This window comes from Pseudophryne corroboree, chromosome 9 (assembly GCF_028390025.1).
Source record: "Pseudophryne corroboree isolate aPseCor3 chromosome 9, aPseCor3.hap2, whole genome shotgun sequence".
NCBI classification, from domain to species: domain Eukaryota; kingdom Metazoa; phylum Chordata; class Amphibia; order Anura; family Myobatrachidae; genus Pseudophryne; species Pseudophryne corroboree.
In genome coordinates, this window is record NC_086452.1 from 411,981,722 (window position 1) to 412,004,476 (window position 22,755).

The 22,755-nt window shown below is 47.8% G+C and overlaps 1 protein-coding gene across 3 annotated transcripts in view; it reads right to left on the reverse strand.

Moving 5' to 3' along the window:
• LOC134958358 (cadherin-related family member 3-like) overlaps nt 1-22,755 on the reverse strand; it is a 419,058-nt gene that overhangs the window by 166,869 nt on the left and 229,434 nt on the right. The gene's annotated exons all lie outside the window — the stretch shown is intronic.

Here is a 22,755-nt window from a genome sequence, read left to right on the forward strand (position 1 = left end):
CCTCATTTCTGCCCCGTGACAGAGGGAGAGGAAAAAGGCTGCAGAAATCAGCCAGTTCCCAGGAACAGAAACCCTCTCCCGCCTCTGCCAAGCCCTCAGTATGACGCTGGGGCTTTACAAGCAGAATCAGGCACGGTGGGGGCCCGTCTCAATGAATTTCAGCGCGCAGTAGGCTCACTCGCAAGTAGACCCCTGGATCCTTCAGGTGATATCTCAGGGGTACAAATTGGAATTCGAGACGTCTCCCCCTCGCCGTTTCCTAAAGTCGGCTTTAACGATGTCTCCTTCTGACAGGGAGGCAGTTTTGGAAGCCATTCACAAGCTGTATTCCCAGCAGGTGATAATCAAGGTACCCCTCCTGCAACAGGGAACGGGGTATTATTCCACACTGTTGTGGTACCGAAGCCGGACGGCTCGGTGAGACCGATTCTAAATCTAAAATCTTGAACACTTACATACGGAGGTTCAAATTCAAGATTGAGTCACTCAGAGCAGTGATTGCGAACCTGGAAGAAGGGGACTACATGATATCTCGGGACATCAAGGATGCTTACCTTCATGTCCCAATTTACCCTTCTCACCAAGGGTACCTCAGGTTTATGGTACAGAACTGTCACTATCAGTTTCAGACGCTGCCGTATGGATGGTTCACGGCACCCAGGGTCTTCACCAAGGTAATGGCCGAAATGATGATACTCCTTCGAAGGAAGGGAATTTTAGTTATCCCTTACTTGGACGATTCCCTGATAAGGGTAAGATCCAGGGAACAGTTGGAGGTCGGGGTAGCACTATCTCAGGTAGTGTTGCGGCAGCACGATTGGATTCTCAATATTCCAAAATCGCAGCTGATTCCGACGACTCGTCTTCTGTTCTTAGGGATGATCCTGGACACAGTCCAGAAAAAGGTGTTTCTCCCGGAGGAGAAAGTCAGGGAGTTATCCGAGCTAGTCGGGAACCTCCTATAACCGAGCCAAGTCTCAGTACATCAATGAAATGGTTCTGGGGAAAAATGGTGGCTTCCTACGAAGCAATCCCATTCGGCAGATTCCACGCAAGAACTTTCCCGTGGGACCTGCTGGACAAATGGTCCGGTTCGCATCTTCAGATGCATCAGCGGATAACCCTGTCACCAAGCACAAGGGTGTCTCTCCTGTGGTGGTTGCAGAGTGCTCATCTTCTAGAGGGTCGCACATTCAGGACTGGGTCCTGGTGACCACGGATGCCAGCCTGCGAGGCTGGGGAGCAGTCACACAGGGAAGGAATTTCCAGAGCTTATGGTCAAGCCTGGAGACATCACTTCACATAAATATCCTGAAGCTAAGGGCCATTTACAATGCTCTAAGCTCAGCAAGACCTCTGCTTCAAGGTCACCCGGAGTTGATCCATTCGGACAACATCACGGCAGTCACCCACGTAAACAGACAGGGTGACACAAGAAGCAGGAGGGCAATGGCAGAAGCTGCAAGGATTCTTCGCTGGGCGGAAAATCATGTGATAGCACTGTCAGCAGTATTCATTCCGGGAGTGGACAACTGGGAAGCAGACTTCCTCAGCAGACATGACCTCCACCCGGGAGAGTGGGGACTTCACCCAGAAGTCTTCCACATGTTTATAAAACTCGACAAGTATTGCGCCAGGTCAAGGGACCCTCAGGCAATAGCTGTAGACGCTCTGGTAACACAGTGGGTGTACCAGTCAGTGTATGTGTTCCCTCCTCTGCCTCTCATACCCAAGGTACTGAGAATTATAAGATGGAGAGGAGTAAGCACTATATTCGTGGCTCCGGATTGGCCAAGAAGGACTTGGTAACCGGAACTTCAAGAGATGCTCACGGAGGATCCGTGGCCTCTACCTCTAAGAAGGGACCTGCTCCAGCAAGGACCCTGTCTGTTCCAAGACTTACCGCGGCTGCATTTGACGGCATGGCGGTTGAACGCCGGATCCTGAAGGAGAAAGGCATTCCGAATGAAGTCATTCCTATCCTGATCAAAGCCAGGAAAGATATAACCGCAAAACATTATCACCGCATTTGGCGAAAATATGTTGCGTGGTGCGAGGCCAGTAAGGCCCCGACGGAGGAATTTTCAACTAGGTCGATTCCTACATTTCCTGCAAACAGGAATGTCTATGGGCCTGAAATGGGGGTCCATTAAGGTTCAAATTTCGGCCCTGTCAATTTTCTTCCAAAAAGAACTAGCTTCAGTCCCTGAAGTTCAGACGTTTGTGAAAGGGGTACCGTATATACAGCCTCCTTTTGTGCCTCCAGTGGCACCTTGGGATCTAAATGTAGTTTTTGGGTTCCAAAAGTCACATTGGTTTGAACCACTTAAATATGTGGAGTTAAAATATCTCACATGGAAAGTGGTCATGCTGTTGGCCCTGGCCTGGGCCAGGTGCGTGTCAGAATTGGCGGCTTTATCCTGTAAAAGCCCTCATCTGATTTTCCATTCGGACAGGGCGGAATTGAGGACTTGTACTCAGTTTCTCCCTAAGGTGGTTTTCAGCGTTTCACCTGAATCAACCTATTGTGGTGCCTGCGGCTACTAGGGACTTGGAGGACTCCAAGTTGCTAGACGTTGTCAGAGCCCTGGAAATATAGGTTTCCAGGACGGCTGGAGTCAGAAAATCTGACTCGTTGTTTATTCTGTATGCACCCAACAAGCTGGGTGCTCCTGCTTCTAAGCAGACTATTGCTCGTTGGATTTGTAGTACAATTCAGCTTGCACATTCTGTGGCAGGCCTGCCACAGCCAAAATCTGTAAAAGCCCATTCCACAAGGAAGGTGGGCTCATCTTGGGCGGCTGCCTGAGGGGTCTCGGCTTTACAACTTTGCCGAGCAGCTACTAGAGATGAGCGCCTGAAATTTTTCGGGTTTTGTGTTTTGGTTTTGGGTTCGGTTCCGCGGCCGTGTTTTGGGTTCGACCGCGTTTTGGCAAAACCTCACCGAATTTTTTTTGTCGGATTCGGGTGTGTTTTGGATTCGGGTGTTTTTTTCAAAAAACACTAAAAAACAGCTTAAATCATAGAATTTGGGGGTCATTTTGATCCCAAAGTATTATTAACCTCAAAAAACATAATTTACACTCATTTTCAGTCTATTCTGAATACCTCACACCTCACAATATTATTTTTAGTCCTAAAATTTGCACCGAGGTCGCTGTGTGAGTAAGATAAGCGACCCTAGTGGCCGACACAAACACCGGGCCCATCTAGGAGTGGCACTGCAGTGTCACGCAGGATGTCCCTTCCAAAAAACCCTCCCCAAACAGCACATGACGCAAAGAAAAAAAGAGGCGCAATGAGGTAGCTGTGTGAGTAAGATTAGCGACCCTAGTGGCCGACACAAACACCGGGCCCATCTAGGAGTGGCACTGCAGTGTCACGCAGGATGTCCCTTCCAAAAAACCCTCCCCAAACAGCACATGACGCAAAGAAAAAAAGAGGCTTTTTACTGATATTTGGTGTTTTGGATTTGACATGCTCTGTACTATGACATTGGGCATCGGCCTTGGCAGACGACGTTGCTGGCATTTCATCGTCTCGGCCATGACTAGTGGCAGCAGCTTCAGCACGAGGTGGAAGTGGATCTTGATCTTTCCCTAATTTTGGAACCTCAACTTTTTTGTTCTCCATATTTTATAGGCAGAACTAAAAGGCACCTCAGGTAAACAATGGAGATGGATGGATTGGATACTAGTATACAATTATGGACGGACTGCCACGGTTAGGTGGTATAAAAAAACCACGGTTAGGTGGTATATATTATAATAATAATACAATTATGGATGGACGGACTGCCTGCCGACTGCCGACACAGAGGTAGCCACAGCCGTGAACTACCGCACTGTACACTGGTTGATAAAGAGATAGTAGTATACTCGTAACAACTAGTATGACACTATGACGACGGTATAAAGAATGAAAAAAAAACCACGGTTAGGTGGTATATATTATAATAATAATACAATTATGGATGGACGGACTGCCTGCCGACTGCCGACACAGAGGTAGCCACAGCCGTGAACTACCGCACTGTACACTGGTTGATAAAGAGATAGTAGTATACTCGTAACAACTAGTATGACACTATGACGACGGTATAAAGAATGAAAAAAAAACCACGGTTAGGTGGTATATATTATAATAATAATACAATTATGGATGGACGGACTGCCTGCCGACTGCCGACACAGAGGTAGCCACAGCCGTGAACTACCGCACTGTACACTGGTTGATAAAGAGATAGTAGTATACTCGTAACAACTAGTATGACACTATGACGACGGTATAAAGAATGAAAAAAAAACCACAGTTAGGTGGTATATATTATAATAATAATACAATTATGGATGGACGGACTGCCTGCCGACTGCCGACACAGAGGTAGCCACAGCCGTGAACTACCGCACTGTACACTGGTTGATAAAGAGATAGTAGTATACTCGTAACAACTAGTATGACACTATGACGGTATAAAGAATGAAAAAAAAACCACGGTTAGGTGGTATATATTATAATAATAATACAATTATGGATGGACGGACTGCCTGCCGACTGCCGACACAGAGGTAGCCACAGCCGTGAACTACCGCACTGTACACTGGTTGATAAAGAGATAGTAGTATACTCGTAACAATTAGGATGACACTATGACGGTATAAAGAATGAAAAAAAAAACACGGTTAGGTGGTAGGTATATAATAATAAATAATACAATTCTGGTCGGACGGACTGCCTGCCGTGTGCCGACACAGAGGTAGCCACAGCCGTGAACTACCGCACTGTACACTGGTTGATAAAGAGATAGTAGTATACTCGTAACAATTAGGATGACACTATGACGGTATAAAGAATGAAAAAAAAACCACGGTTAGGTGGTAGGTATATAATAATAAATAATACAATTCTGGTCGGACGGACTGCCTGCCGTGTGCCGACACAGAGGTAGCCACAGCCGTGAACTACCGCACTGTACACTGGTTGATAAAGAGATAGTAGTATACTCGTAACAATTAGGATGACACTATGACGGTATAAAGAATGAAAAAAAAACCACGGTTAGGTGGTAGGTATATAATAATAAATAATACAATTCTGGTCGGACGGACTGCCTGCCGTGTGCCGACACAGAGGTAGCCACAGCCGTGAACTACCGCACTGTACTGTGTCTGCTGCTAATATAGACTGGTTGATATTTAAAGAGATATTAGTAGTATACAACAATACTATACTGGTGGTCAGGCACTGGTCACCACTCCTGCAGCAAAAGTGTGCACTGTTAATTAATATAATTGTACTCCTGGCTCCTGCTAACAACCTGCAGTGCTCCCCAGTCTCCCCCACAATTAATTATAAGCTTTTAATTTATACATTGATGACTGTGCAGCACACTGGGCTGAGCTGAGTGCACACAGACTGAGTCACACTGTGTGACTGACTGTGCTGTGTATCGTTTTTTTTTTCAGGCAGAGAACGGATATAGCAGAGAGAAGTGAACGGATATATTATATTAAATAAAAGTTAACTAGCAACTGCACTGGTCACTGACTGTGGTAAACTAACTCTGTCTGCGACTCTGCACAATCTCTCTCTATCTAATCTATCTATCTCTATTCTAATGGAGAGGACGCCAGACACGTCCTCTCCCTATCAATCTCAATGCACGAGTGAAAATGGCGGCGACGCGCGGCTCCTTATATAGAATCCGAGTCTCGCGATAGAATCCGAGCCTCGCGAGAATCCGACAGCGTCATGATGACGTTCGGGCGCGCTCGGGTTAACCGAGCAAGGCGGGAAGATCCGAGTCGCTCGGACCCGTGGAAAAAAAAGTGAAGTTCGTGCGGGTTCGGATTCAAAGAAACCGAACCCGCTCATCTCTAGCAGCTACTTGGTCAGGAGCAAATACGTTTGTAAAATTCTACAAATTTGATACCCTGGCTGAGGAGGACCTGGAGTTCTCTCATTTGGTGCTGCAGAGTCATCCGCACTCTCCCGCCCGTTTGGGAGCTTTGGTATAATCCCCATGGTCCTTACGGAGTCCCCAGCATCCACTTAGGACGTTAGAGAAAATAAGAATTTACTTACCGATAATTCTATTTCTCGTAGTCCGTAGTGGATGCTGGGCGCCCATCCCAAGTGCGGATTGTCTGCAATACTGGTACATAGTTATTGTTACCAAAAAATCGGGTTATTGCTGTAGTGAGCCATCTTTTCTAGAGGCTCCTCTGTTATCATGCTGTTAACTGGGTTTAGATCACAAGTTATATGTTGTGATTGGTGTGGCTGGTATGAGTCTTACCCGGGATTCAAAATCCTTCCTTATTGTGTACGCTCGTCCGGGCACAGTATCCTAACTGAGGCTTGGAGGAGGGTCATAGGGGGAGGAGCCAGTGCACACCAGGTAGTTCTAAAGCTTTACTTTTGTGCCCAGTCTCCTGCGGAGCCGCTATTCCCCATGGTCCTTACGGAGTCCCCAGCATCCACTACGGACTACGAGAAATAGAATTATCGGTAAGTAAATTCTTATTTTTTGTTATAACTTATTTACATTTCTAATATTTCAAGAGAAAAAGCTTGAACAAACACTGATAACCTATCTCCGTGCACTGGAAATTTCAGCTGACAACTGACAAACAAAATATTGAATATGAAAAGATACCCCCCCCCGCCCCCTCCCCGCCACCTTCCCTATTCATCACTACAAAACTCGGCAAGCTGCCATAACTGTTATTCGTGTTTTTTTTTTTTTCTTCGCTATGTTGAAACAATTTTTCTGAACTCTGAAAAACCTTTAATTCTGCAGAAAAACAAATAAATTAAAATGTTGATTTTAAGCTAAACAATAACAGGAACATGAACAATTTGAATATAAATGTTGGCAAATCATTCTAATACAGAGCTGCCAACTGTTCTTAATTTCCAGTCTAGGTCTGAAATATCTCTGCCAGGTGGAGCTCAGCCCCGTGCCCAGCCTGCTACATACTGTAATCATCTTCTTACACACATACAACCGTTACACATTTGTGATGGCAGTGGGAAATTACATGGGAGTCAGAGCCGGCCCTAACCAATATGATGCCCTAGGCAAGATTTTGGCTGGTGCCCCCTAGCACCGCCGCTAGTTCTGCAGGAGATGCCTGGCATGAGTCAGCTGGCAGCTCTACTAACGTTGGGCACCTTTTGTTTATGAAAATGCATATTATTTGCATTACTATATTGCTAGGATGCACAAGCAGCTTCTGATTAAAATGATATGCAGCATGCCTATATTCTGTGTGCGACTGCATATGAAATGTTACATTACAGTGCTTTCCAGGAATACACGCTTACGTTGCATACGTATGCAGATACAGCCGCAGTCACACACAGAATATATGCATGTCGCATATCATTTTAATCACCAGGAGCTGCTGGTGCCCCTAAACACATACCAAATGCCCTAGGCGTTTGCCTAGTTTGCCTATGCCTAAAGCCGGCTCTGATGGGAGTGCCGACAAGTCATCCCACCAAGGACAGGGTTGTTTTATAGAACTACAGGAACAATCTCAGCTCTGCTGCTGGACCTGGAGATTTCAGCTGTCATCAGCATGTCTTGCCGACAAACCAAGAAAACTCATACCTTAGTAAATATACTCCAAAGTGTCAACCACCACTATGTCAACTAGCAAAATATTGATACCGACATAATGTTAACAGGTAAATATCTCAACACCCAATTTTAAGACTAACAATAATGACCCTAACCCGCTCTATTGTTGACAATTTAAATGTGTTGACATTTTGAATGTGCCGACATTTTGCAGATGTCAACATTTTCACCATGTTGACGTTATGACACTCAAAACTATGGTGTTGACATTTTGGCTGTTGACAATCTGGCTGTCAACAACATGACTACATCCCGAAGCAGCGGCCATCACAACTTATGTGAAGACGGGAAAGACGTTTCCTGGCTTTGTGTCCTGTAGCGAGCATGATGCCGACGCAAAATATTATCAGTAATACAGCTACTCCCAGGGGCCAACGCAGGATTTTTAAATGGGGGTTTCCAAATGCTTTGCATCAATGGATCCTGTTCAGCACGGATCGCAAAACTTGCTAAAACGCAGTTGTTGCACTCAAATAGTTGCCGCCCAGAAATAAAGAGAAAAAAACGCCCATTGCAGAAATTGCGATCGCATCCATTTGCAATACCGGAGCATCAAAGAGTTTTTCCATCTGCACCAGGCAAGATCGTCTACTATTCTGCAAACACAAGAGGCTGGAAGTGGTCATCGCTGACATCAGAGACCCACCTAAAAAACGCGTTCATTTTTACAAACACACCCACAAAACGCCATGTTTCCTCCCCTAAATGCTGACTTCCTGTCAATCAAAATGCAATTTTATTGAAGCACAATGTGTTCGCAGAGATAATCGCAAATTGTGGGTGCGCACATGCAATCCGAATGCTGCGCATGAACAATGGTTTGCTAATTGGCCGGATTGCGTTTTCTCAATTTTGCGATCCGTGCTGAATAGGGTCCAATGTGTTAACCGTTTCCATAGTACACAAACTCCATGGTTATTTTCATCAACAAGTAACTAGCATTAAATCACACATCATAAAATGCTTTATTACGCTGGGCTTGCCAGTATTTTAAGGAATTTTAGCTAGAATTTATGTAAAGAGGGTAAATTACCTGGCCTGGAAACTCTACATAAAACCTACTGGAAATACAAATATGCTTATCTATGTGGTGTCTGGGAACAGATAGGATGAGGAGCTTTGTAGATGAGCTCATCAGGAGACAACACGTCAATGTCAGAGTAACCTGTGCTGAGCTCTGATTGGACAAGCTCAGCTTGTGCAAAATCAGGGGCGCCAAAGCATTGCACCTGTAGCAGTGGCTCAGTGGTAATGACCTAAATATATATATGATAACACATTTTCGTGCCATGACTAGATATAGATACCATCCAAATAATTAATCTGGAACCAGCCTAAGGACACATGCTCCTTCTACCAGCAGGCCCCTAACAGAGACAGAATTGTGTCTGTCTAAAAAAATATTGGGTATGTTGGGAGGGGTACCAGTTACTAGGAAACCCCACCTTAGTGCATCACTGACACTCAGCTGGCAGATACAGCAGCCACAGGAATAACCATGCAGCACAAAAAGCTTTCTCCTGAACAAGCAAGGCTGGTGCGAAATTTCTCAGCACCCTAGGCAAAACTTCAGCCTACTGCCCACAACCACCACACACACCCACTTCTCAGTCCCACAGCTGAAAGTTTGTCTTATAAGTTCCACAGTCGCTGCCTACATTAAGGGCCTAATTTAAGGTTGATCGCAAAAGCAAAATCTTCACCTAATGGGCAAAACCATGTGCACTGCAGTTGTGGCAGATATAACATGTGCAGAGAGAGTTAGATTTGGGTGGGGTGTGTTCAAACTGCATACTAAATTGCAGTGTAAAAATAAAGCAGCCAGTATTTACCCTGCACAGAAACAATATAACCCACCCAAATCTAAAGGGCCTCCTACACTAACGTGACATGTCCGACCGTCATGTCGCAGGCGATCACCCCGGCAGCCGCCCAGGTGGCAGGATCGTCTACAACGTATACGGTCCTTTTGCATACGATGTATCGTATGCGATCCCGGCCATGCCTGCGGGGTCGGACATGATCGCTAGTGCAGCACATTCAATCTAGGGGATCCGATCTGATGCTCACGGGAACGCGCATCGGATCGGAAACATCTCCAAAATGCCTGATTTCACCCGATATATTGGCCGGAAAGCCCGAAATCGGATGAAATTGGGCATTATTGTTCTAGTGTATGGGGCCCTTCACTCTCTCTGCCCCCCCCCCCTCCCCGCAGTGCACATGGTTTTACCCATTAGAAGAAGATTTTGCTTTTGCAATCAGCCTTGAATTTGGCCCTAAGTACAACAAGGACATCATTAATTTTGCGATTGCAAACTCAATGGTGCCCCCCCAGATCCCGGTACTCTAGGCAGATGCCTAAAGCTGCCTAATGGTAAAGCCGCCCTGAGAACAAGAGAGAGGTTCGCTTAATGTAAGTGGTGATGAACAATCTAGATTGCCAGCAGCTGACTGTCTAAAGAGACCCAGAACAATTAGTTCATCTTTCATGTCTCCAAAGGGACTTTCCTCATTCCAACTGTACCATAAGATTGGTAGCTGCTGGAAAATATCCATTGCCAATGGTACAACAGCCAGACGCACGTGTCTCCACACCTTTTAGATTGTAAAATACCCTGGGATCTTTCCTGTCACTGTACGTAGTTTGTTTGGATTATGGGGGACATGTACTAAGCAGTGATAAAAGTGGATACGTGAGCAAGTGGAAAAGTTACACATGGCAACCAATCAGCATTGATGTAGCATTTATAATTTGCATACTATAAAAGTATACAGAGCAGCTGATTGGTTGCCATGGGCAATTTCTCCACTGGCTCACTGACTTCTCCACTGTTATCACTGCTTAGTACATCTCCCCCATGATTCCCTTAATGCAGAGCCCTGCATGGTGGTGGTCATTCCGAGTTGATCACTCGCTAGCAGTTTTTAGCAGTCGTGCAAACGCTATGCCGCCGCCGCCCTCTGGGAGTGTATCTTAGCTTAGCAGAAGTGCGAACGAAAGGATCGCAGCGCGGCTACAAAAAAAAAATTGTGCAGTTTCAGAGTAGCTCCAGACCTACTCCTAGCTAGCAATCACTTCAGACCATTCAGTTCCGGATTTGACGTCACAAACACGCCCTGCGTTCGCCCAGCCACGCCTGCATTTTTCCTGGCATGCCTGCGTTTTTTCAAACACTCTCTGAACACGGTCAGTTGACACCCAGAAACGCCCTCTTCATGTCAATCACTCTGCGGTCAGCAGTGCGACTGAAATGCATCGCTAGACCCTGTGCAAAACTACATCGGCCGTTGTGAAAGTACGTCGCGCGTGCGCATTGCGCCGCACACACATGCGCAGAGGTGCCGTTTTTTAGCTTCATCGCTGCGCAGCAAACATTTTCTGCTAGCGATCAACTCGGAATGAACCCCAGTATGTCAGTTCTTTGTAAATGAGGGATAATACAAATTGATGCACAGCGCTAAGTAATATGTCAGCCCTTTATAAGTAAGGGATACATTAATATTTATCACTGGAAGTGCTTCCTGTTTCTCTGATTTATACTTTAATATTTTTTTGTGCAGGATTATTTAAAATGCAAAACAAATGATGTTAAAATCAAACTTAGAAAGCATGACGCGATGGGAATGAAAGTTTCGCCAAGTCTGTATCATGCAGAATGCATTAGACGCACTGGCTCAGCAGCAACACGTCTCTGGAAACTATTTTTAAATGTTGCCAACTATATAAATATTAAAATATGAGTGTGCATATTACCAAGGACCCCAAGCCGTGTTATACTCCGCCTCATTGCTTTCCTACATTGCTGCTGCCGCCTGTGAATGTTCGAGGTAACATAATACCACACACAAGACGCTCTTGCATAATAAAGGAGACATGATCTGTGCTCTTGCTTACAAGATTTGTAAAAGGTGCTGCTTACAAGTATAAAGCTGGGTACATTGGGGGTCATTCCGAGTTGATCGCACGTAGCAACTTTTGCTGCCTGTGCGATCAACTAGACGCCGCCTATGGGGGAGTGTATTTCTGCATAGCAGGGCTGCGAACGCTTGTGCAGCCCTGCAATGCTAAAAAAGTTTTGTGTAAAAGGAGACCAGGGTAAGAGTTACTTACCCTGTGCGATCGATCCAGCGTTGCAGGTCCCGGAATTGACGTCAGACATCCGCCTTCCAAACGCCTGGACACGCCTGCCTTGGACTCACCACTCCCCGAAAACGGTGAGTTGCCGCCCCTTTCCGCCTTCCTTCTGTCAATTTTCTTGCGGTCGCCGCTGCGACCTCTTTCTGCGTTTGCAGGGTTGCTGCCCGGCATGCGCAGTTCCGACCCGATCGCACGGCTGCGACGAAGTGCAGCGTGCAATCGGGACGGAATGACCCTCTTACTGCGATGGCCTGATAAGATGTAATGATATATCGGGTCCACTTCACGTACACAATGCACAATCTGCCATAGGATGACATGATATATCATTACATGATTAATGTAACCACACGGCATTGTACATCGCATCATCCCATCTAATTTGCAGCACATCCAGTGCTTAAAATAGTCCTAGAGAGGTGGCGGAACTCATTTCCCCCACCACCTAACCCCCCCCCCCCCATTCCGTGCAGCAAGGACGAGTGCTAGGGTTTAGGCACCCCCCATGGTTGCAAAGAAAGGGGTGTGGTCTCACATCGAGGAGTGTGGTCACACAATACACCCCCCAATTCAAATGATGCCACACAGTAGACCAATCTTATTCACGTTACACTGCACATAGTGCCCCTGATGCATATTACACCACATAGTAGTGCCCCTTATTCACGTTCCAGCACACAGTAGTGTCCCTTATATACAATGCCCACAGTAGTAGTGCCCCTTACACATAACGCCCACAATAGTAGTGCCCCTTACACATAATGCCCACAGTAGTGATGCTTATACACATAATGCCCACAGCAGTGCCCCTTCTACACATCTCTGCCGCTGTTACTCCAGCAGCTCACTGCCCATGTCTCTCCAGCAGCTCCATGCATTGTGTCCCTTCAGCAGATTCCCCACCTCTCTGTGTCCCTCCAGCCCCCTCTAACTTTTTCTACAGCCTGCACAGAGCATGCTTCTTTTCATGGCTCTTCTTCACTGCAGCAGTAGAGATGGCATGACATTACATACGCCGTGCCAGAAAAGGAAGCCACTGGGACCTGAGGAAGGGATGAATGCCATCCTCCAGACACAGCTTATGTTAGTACCAGGAGGGGCGGGCCGCAGACAGAGGACCATGGAGCTGCCAGGATCTGAGGAAGGGGTAGGTAGCTGCAGCTCATCAGTGATACTAGCACCATCTGCATCATCTAGGGTGGTGGGGCAGGCTTTTCTGTTGAGTAACTGTGCAGGGCCATGGAGGAGGTGGAGCTAGCTCCACCTACCATTACAAGAACTCAATTCCACCCCAACCCCCCCTCTCCTCCACACACACTTTTACCCCTGAGCACATCAGATGGTAACATGATTGCATTACAAATTGTGTAATCTGTGCCCAGTTTAAGACCCTGGCGGGGGCACAGGGGTGTACATAGGGCCTTATTCAGACCCAGACACTGGACCAATTCGGTCGCAGCTCCGATGGGTTTTTTTTTAGTGTGCTGGAGCTGCAGTGTGCATGTGCTGTGATACTGTTATGACTCAAATTGCAGTGTGAGAGAAGCCAAAGCCTGTCAGCATAATAGCGGTGCGCTAAAGTCAGCGACTGAATCGTTGTCATTGAAGTGGTTCTTCTTGATCTTTCCCTATTTTATCCTCAAAATTTTTGTTCTCCATTATTTTTTGGTAGTTATATGAGACAATATGCGGCACAGGAATGACTGGAATGACTGATGACACAGGACACTACCACTGGTCTGATGCAGCCCAACAGGTTGTTATAATTGTTATACTGCAGCAGTGGACATATAGCAGCAGCGTATATCGTCACTGGAATTACTGATGATACAGGACACTACCACTGGTCTGAGGCAGCACAACAGGTTGTTATAATTATTATACGGCAGCAGTGGACATATAGCAGCAGCGTATATCGTCACTGGAATTACTGATGACACAGGACACTACCACTGGTCTGAGGCAGCACAACAGGTTGTTATAATTGTTATACTGCAGCAGTGGACATATAGCAGCAGCGTATATCGTCACTGGAATTACTGATGACACAGGACACTACCACCGGTCTGATGCAGCACAACAGGTTGTTATAATTGTTATACTGCAGCAGTGGATATATAGCAGCAGCGTATATCGTCACTGGAATCAGTGGCGTAACTAGATTTTTTTTTCCCCCAAGCCAAAAAATCCTTCGGCCGCCCCCCCCCCCCCCCATAACCCCCATAATTGGCACTAGTAAAGGGACAAATATGCGCGCGCCGCCAAAAAGGGTGTGTGGCTTCGTTGAAATGGGTGTGGCTTCACGTAAAGGGGCGTGGCATTGCAGGAAAAGACTACCTACTACCCCAGTTTTGCAACCTGCACGCCCAGACGTTAGCCACCACAGGAAAGAAAAATAATCCTGATTCCTTACATTATTTGTCATTTTTCCTCCTTATAGTAATGCCCAGTATACATTATTCCACATACTGCAATGGCCTTAGCCATTATGCCACACACAATAATGCACATGACACAATATGCACACACTGTAATGCCCCCGACACATTATGCCACACACCGTAATGCCTGTGACACATTATGACAGGAATCGCAATGCCCGTTATACATTATGCTACACACTGCAATGCCCCTGATACATTATAGCACATACAATGTCTGTGACACAGTATGACACACACCACAATGATCCTGAGACATTATACCACATACCACAATGCCCGTGATATAGTATACAACACACCGTAATGCCTGACACATTATGACACACACCGCAATGTCCGTGATACATTATGCCACACACCGTAATGCCCATTACACATTAAGTTCTACAGTAAGGCTTCTAATTACTTTTAAATTACCTGCTCATTGCCAGGGGTTTCATGCTCTTGGTTCCATGCACGGTGCCAGGGGTTTTCATGCTCAGGGTGTCATGCTCGTTGCCAGAGGTTTCATGCACTGGGTGTCATGCTCGTTGCCAGCGGTTTCATACTCTTGGTTCCATGCACGGTGCCAGGGGTTTTCATGCTCAGGGTGTCATGCTCGTTGCCAGGGGTTTCATGCACTGGGTGTCATGCTCGTTGCCAGGGGTTTCATGCACTGGGTGTCATGCTTGTTGCCAGGGGTTTCATGCACTGGGTGTCATGCTCGTTGCTAGGGGGTAGTGCTTGTTGCTAGGGCCATGCTCCCAGTGCCACATATGCCCCCAGTGCCAAATATTCCCCCACAGTGCCAGGTATATGCCCCCAGTGCCAGATATTCCCCCACAGTGCCAGGTACATGCCCCCAGTGCCACATATACCCCCCCAGTGCCACATATGCCCCCTCAGTGCCTGCTCCCCCCAGTGCCAAATATTCCCCCACAGTGCCACATATGCCCTCTCAGTGCCTGCTCACCCCAGTGCCAGATATTCCCCCACAGTGCCAGGTATATGCCCCCAGTGCCAGATATTCCCCCACAGTGCCACATATGCCCCCTCAGTGCCTTCTCCCCCCAGTGCCAGATATTCCCCCACAGTGCCAGGTATATGCCCCCAGTGCCAGATCTTCCCCCACAGTGCCAGGTATATGCCCCCAGTGCCAGATATTCCCCCACAGTGCCACATATGCCCCCTCAGTGCCTGCTCCCCCCAGTGCCAAATATTCTCCCACAGTGCCACATATGCCCCCTCAGTGCCTGCTCCCCCCAGTGCCAGATATTCCCCCACAGTGCCAGGTATATGCCCCCAGTGCCAGATATTCCCCCACAGTGCCACATATGCCCCCTCAGTGCCTGCTCCCCCCAGTGCCAGATATTCCCCCACAGTGCCAGGTATATGCCCCCAGTGCCAGATCTTCCCCCACAGTGCCAGGTATATGCCCCCAGTGCCAGGTATATGCCCCCAGTGCCAGATATTCCCCCACAGTGCCACATATGCCCTCTCAGTGCCTGCTCCCCCCAGTACCAAATATTCCCCCACAGTGCCAGGTATATGCCCCCAGTGCCAGGTATATGCCCCCAGTGCCAGGTATATGCCCCCAGTGCCAGATCTTCCCCCACAGTGCCAGGTATATGCCCCCAGTGCCAGATCTTCCCCCACAGTGCCAGGTATATGCCCCCAGTGCCAGATCTTCCCCCACAGTGCCAGGTATATGCCCCCAGTGCCAGATCTTCCCCCACAGTGCCAGGTATATGCCCCCAGTGCCAGATCTTCCCCCACAGTGCCAGGTATATGCCCCCAGTGCCAGATCCTCCCCCACAGTGCCGGGTATATGCCCCCAGTGCCAGATCTTCCCCCACAGTGCCAGGTATATGCCCCCAGTGCCAGATCTTCCCCCACAGTGCCAGGTATATGCCCCCAGTGCCAGATCTTCCCCCACAGTGCCTGCTCCCCCCCCCCTTTGTGTTGGAGGGACACGGAGCGCATAGCGCGCCTCTCCTGTGTCCCTCCTGGCTCTCCTGCCGGTCTAATAAAGGAAGTGCCGGTTCGTGAGCCAATCAGAGCTCACGAACGGCACTTCCTTTATGGTAGATGCTAGAATCAAGTGGGCTAAGGGACCGTCAGAAGGTCCCTTCTGCCACTCCGATATAGACTCTACCCTTCCTTTATTAGACAGGCCGGGGGAGAGCCAGGGAGGGACACAGGAGAGGCGCGCGATGTGCGCTCCGTGTCCCTCCTTACAGCAGCGGAGGGAAGGAGGCCGCAGATTGATATGCGGACGCTCGTCCGCATGTCAATCTGTGCAAAGTCAGTGGCGCCCCCGCAGCCCCTCGCCCCCAAGCCACCGCGAGGACTGCGGGGGCAGTAGTTACGCCACTGACTGGAATTACTGAGGACACAGGACACTACCACTGGTCTGCACAACACAGCACCACTTTATACAGCTACACTGGATATACGGCAGCAGAGAACACCAACACTCCCACTGTGACTGCCTGGACTGATGCAGCACAACAATACACTGAGTGACTACACTGGACTGATCAGCACAACACAGCACAAGACTCGCCACCCCACTTTCCCGCCCCCACACAGACACTGAACACTGAGGACACGTCCTCTCAATGCACACTCCAAGACTGGAGTGAAAATGGCCGCGACGGGCGGCTTCTTATACGGAATCCAAATCCCGCGAGAATCCGACAGCGGGATGATGACGTTTTGCCGCGTTCGGGTTTCCGAGTCAGGTGGGTAAAAACCCGAGCCTGACTTGGATCTGGGCTCGGAAGGCAAAGTTCGGTAGGGTTCGGTTCTCTGAGAACCGAACCCGCTCATCTCTAATTTAGATGCATGTCTGAAAGTGATATTAGCCAATGGTTTCCCAGTTCATTTCTGGCTTTGGCCTGGAGTGTTACATAAAAGCTTGCAACTGCGCGGGCCATCATGACAAGGGTTTGATTCTGATTTGGAAGTAAAGCAAAAAAAAAGCAAGTGGTAGGAATGGCCACCGACTATTGATAGCTGCCAAACACTGATGACTAACTACCGATGGTCGATGGTTTTGCTATTGTTTCAAAGAGTCAGTGGTTCTCTGTCATTAATGGCTGAGTGGACTCAAATATTTTTTTCCTGCCTCTGGCCACGGAGCTTAGCCCCACCCCTGGCAGCCTGCTAAGCCCCACCCCCATTTTTTGAGTGGCCCGCGGCCCGACCAGCGGCTGCCATTGAGTGGTTCAAACCATCGATGGTTCACCATATATGGTTTATGTGCAATCGATGGTTATCGCTGATGGCACCATCAAAGGCAACTATCGATGGAAAGCCCACCGATGGCCATCATGTGGGGCAGATGTAACATGTGCAGAGAGAGTTAGATTTGGGTGGGGTGTGTCCAAACTGAAATCTAACTTGCAGTGTAAAAATAAAGCTGTCTAACATGTGTGGGCTACATGCAAAAGCAGCCAGTATTTACCCTGCACAAAAAAATATTAATGTATTTCCTTCCCTTGCATGGTTTGTTCCAGACACAACGTTACTTGCTTTTATTTTGCTTTACTTCCAGAACAGAATCAGGCCCTGGGTGTTGCTGCAGGCATTCAGTACTGTCAAACCTTGGGATCAGATTAGTATGCGACTCTGGGGTAAATTTACTAACATTCGTATTTTCCCGTTTCAGGTCAAAGTTCAATCACGAATGACATCGAAAGTGTAAAACTGCAACTTTTTGAATTTGTTACGACGGATTTACTAAGCTGCCGTATTCGGGTTTTTCTTTTGTTCCGATGTCGATGTCATTCGTGTTTTTTTTTTTTTTTTTTTACGGCAGTGATTAGCAAAACACTGCCGACTTTTTTACAATGAATCTCGGCCGGATCTGTGTGATCCGTGCTGGGGTTCATTTATTTTTATTTTTTTTAAATTAAACACTGTAAAATCCTTAAAAAAAATTGCGTGGGGTCCCCCCTCCTAAGCATAACCAGCCTCGGGCTCTTTGAGCCGATCCTGGTTGCAGAAATATGGGGGGAAAAATGACAGGGGTTCCCCCATATTTAAGCAACCAGCATCGGGCTCTGCGCCTGGTCCTGGTTCCAAAAATACGGGGGACAAAAAGAGTAGGGGTCCCCCGTATTTTTAAAACCAGCACCGGGCTCCACTAGCTGGACAGATAATGCCACAGCCGGGGGTCACTTTGATATAGTGCCCTGCGGCCGTGGCATCAAAAATCCAACTAGTCACCCCTGGCCGGGGTACCCTGGGGGAGTGGGGACCCCTTCAATCAAGGGGTCCCCCCCCCAGCCACCCAAGGGCCAGGGGTGAAGCCCGAGGCTGTCCCCCCCCATCCAATGGGCTGCGGATGGGGAGGCTGATAGCCTTTTGTGATAATGAAAAGATATTGTTTTTAGTAGCAGTACTACAAGGCCCAGCAAGCCTCCCCCGCATGCTGGTACTTGGAGAACCACAAGTACCAGCATGCGACGGAAAAACGGGCCCGCTGGTACCTGTAGTACTACTACTAAAAAAATACCCAAAAAAACACAAGACACACACACCGTGAAAGTAAAGATTTATTACATACATGCACACAAACATACATACATACTTACCTTATGTTCACACGCAGGTCGGTCCTCTTCTCCAGTAGAATCCAAGGGGTACCTGTTGAATAAATTCTACTCACCAGATCGCGGGTCCCAGGGTCCTCGGGGCAACCATTTGTAATCCACGTACTTGCATAAAATAACAAAACGGAAAGCCGAGCCACGAACTGAAAGGGGCCCCATGTTTTCACATGGGACTCCTTTCCCCGAATGCCAGAAACCCACTCTGACTGATGTCTAAGTGGGTTTCTTCAGCCAATCAGGTAGCGCCACGTTGTAGCACTCTCCTGATCGGCTGTGTGCTCCTGTACTGACTGACAGGCGGCACACGGCAGTGTTACAATGTAGCGCCTATGCGCTCCATTGTAACCAATGGTGGGAACTTTCTGCCCTGCGGTTGACCTAAAGTGACGTCACCGCTGAGCAGAAAGTTCCCACCACTGGTTACAATGGAGCGCATAGGCGCTACATTGTAACACTGCCGTGTGCCGCCTGTCAGACAGTACAGGAGCACACAGCCGATCAGGAGGGTGCTACAACGTGGCGCTACCTGATTGGCTGAAGAAACCCACTTAGACATCAGTCAGAGTGGGTTTCTGGCATTCGGGGAAAGGAGTCCCATGTGAAAACATGGGGCCCCTTTCAGTTCGTGGCTCGGCTTTCCGTTTTGTTATTTTATGCAAGTACGTGGATTACAAATGGATGCCCCGAGGACCCTGGGACCCGCGATCTGGTGAGTAGAATTTATTCAACAGGTACCCCTTGGATTCTACTGGAGAAGAGGACCGACCTGCGTGTGAACATAAGGTAAGTATGTATGTATGTTTGTGTGCATGTATGTAATAAATCTTTACTTTCACGGTGTGTGTGTCTTGTGTTTTTTTGGGTATTTTTTTAGTAGTAGTACTACAGGTACCAGCGGGCCCGTTTTTCCGTCGCATGCTGGTACTTGTGGTTCTCCAAGTACCAGCATGCGGGGGAGGCTTGCTGGGCCTTGTAGTACTGCTACTAAAAACAATGGCCCTCATTCCGAGTTGATCGCTCGCAAGGCGAATGTAGCAGAGTTACACACGCTAAGCCTACGCCTACTGGGAGTGTATCTTAGCTTCTTAAAAGTGCGACCGATGTATTCGCAATATTGCGATCACAAACCTCGTAGCAGTTTTAGAGTAGCTTCAGACTTACTCTGCCTGTGCGATCAGTTCAGTGCTTGTCGTTCCTGGTTGACGTCACAAACACACCCAGCGTTCGCCCAGGCACTCCCACCGTTTCTCCGGCCACTCCTGCGTTTTTCCCGGAAACGGTAGCGTTTTCAGTCACACGCCCCTAAAACGCCGTGTTTCCGCCCAGTAACACCCATTTCCTGTCAATCACATTACGATCGCCGGAGCGATGAAAAAGCCGTGAGTAAAAATACTTTCTTCATAGTAAAGTTACTTGGCGCAGTCGCAGTGCGAATATTGCGCATGCGCACTATGCGGAATTTCACTGCGATGCGATGAAAAATACCGAGCGAACGACTCGGAATGAGGGCCCATATCTTTTCATTATCACAAAAGGCTATCAGCCTCCCCATCCGCAGCCCATTGGATGGGGGGGGACAGCCTCGGGCTTTATTTCTGCAACCAGGATCGGCTCAAAGAGCCCGAGGCTGGTTATGCTTAGGAGGGGGGACCCCACGCAATTTTTTTAAAGAAAATAACCACTTTCCCACCCCTTCCCACTGATATACATGCACGGATCTCATGGATCCCTGCATGCCTATACAATCACGGATTAAAAAAGCAGGTCTGTTTTTTTTTTAGCACTTTTTTACGAGTTGTAATTTTTCACGGCAGTGTTTGTTTGTTTTTTGCTTTGCACTTCTTAGTAAATTACCGAGATTCATACTTAAACAGCCGCGTTTTGACCGATGGTGTATTCATTCGTAATTTTTTTCTTGGACTTGCAAAAAATTACGAATGCCCTCATCACTGCCGTGATTAGTGCTTAGTAAATTACCGAGATGACACTTTGATGAAAAAACGGCATCTCGGTCAAAATCGGGACCTTAGTAAATTTACCCCTCTGAGAGAGATCGAGAACAGGTTTGATGCAGGTTGCAGGAGTTACTGACACTTTTGTGAATTACTGATGAAAAAACCAGCGAGGAGTTGGTTGCAGCATACTATCTGTTCTGTGAAGGAGTTTGTATTTTTACATTTGGTTTGTCAGCTGTCATATACCGGCAGCTTATTCCAGGAGATGGCAATCTTCTGACTTTTCTCCTATTCAAAGAAATATATATTTACAAGAGATGAGCGGATTCGGTTTTACTCGAGTAAATCCGAGTAAAACCGAATCCGCTCATCTCTAATATTTACCAAACAGGGAAAATTTACACATACCTGTATGTTTCTATAATGGGTGCGGTGTGGGGGTCAATCAGGGGCGGACACAAATTGGCGGTTGTACACATATCGATCAATGTTTTCGCAGCGTGCTTGCATATGAGCCGCAGTGCACACGCACAGTGAGTGATTGGCGAGTGCGGTCACAGCGAGCTTGAACCCAGTGGGTAACGCCATCTTTATGACACGCCAGGACATGCCTGAGTTTTCCCAACCACTTATCATAAACTCTTCACTAACACCTCCAAACGGTCACTTCCTGTCAATCCTTACACATAATACACATTGCAATCGCAGTACATGCATAGTTGGCTGGTAATTGCTCCGCTGCATGATAATCGCCCATTGCGTAAAAACATAAATTAGGCCCATTGTGTCAGCTGTGTTGCTGCAAAAACTTAAATATTAAACTCATGCTAAGTCACACTGCTCACTGAGATACAAAGTGATATATAACTGGGGCAAGCAGTCTTCTCACCTGTATAACATTTGGACTGTCCACCATCTGCTTGAAAAGTCTGCCTGCCCCAAGTGGCCCACTGTGCGGGCGATATTCCAGAGCATCTGGTGGGACATCTGGATCATGACAATTCAAGGTTGCGACAATTGTGTTATCAGGAAGTCAGCATTTGGGAGTGGTAGCAGAGAGCGGTCGGGCGACCCCAGAAGTATCTTGGCTGATTGCATTTTCTGGGCGTGCGTATATTAGAGCAGCTCAGCCTGCGCATCTTCAGAGGCACTCAGGCTCTGCGTAGCGACCCAATGTGCGACTATATTAGCAATGTTTCTGCAATCATGCGGCACCCTACGCAACAGATGCAATTGCAGTGGGCGGCCCCCGGTGTCCAGGGGGGCCCACACCGCACACAATACTTACACTATGGAGTCCCATGTTTGCAGAAACCACCAGAAAAATGGCACGGCGACCATTTCCCCAGCATTTTGGGGTAGGAAAACCACTTGGAAAATGGTCGCTGTAAGAAAACCACTTGGAAAATGGTCGCTGCACCATTTTCCTAGAGACCTGCGCATGCACACTAGACGGTCTCATAGTGATCCAAGTGCCTATAGTCTATTGCTCTGCCGGCTAGAGAGGAGAGGGCCTGGACCGAGGCTACATACAGGCCTCATCCTCTTTTGATGCGCCCATGCTTCTATAAATATACATCTGTATATGCCACTCACAACTTTGTCAACTTTTGCGGTGCTTCCTTTAGTCCACTGGCGTATCTATAATGGGTGGAAGGTGTGCGGTGCACATGGGCCCCTGGCTCTAGGGGAGCCCACACCCCTCACCCATATCAGTTGGCTCGGCACTGGCTGCAGACCTGCGGAAAACAATGAGAAAATGGCAGCTGTGGCCATTTTCCCTGGGATTCGCACATGTGCATTAGAGATGTGTTCCTGGAGACCTCCGCATGCTCAATAGGCTCTGGCAATATGCCAGATTCTAATGCACCGCCGAAGAGGAGGAGCCCTTATCGTCGCCTACACATGAGTCCCCTCCTCTCTTAAAGCACCTCTTCTTTAGTGGCATCCAGAAATATAGATCCACTTC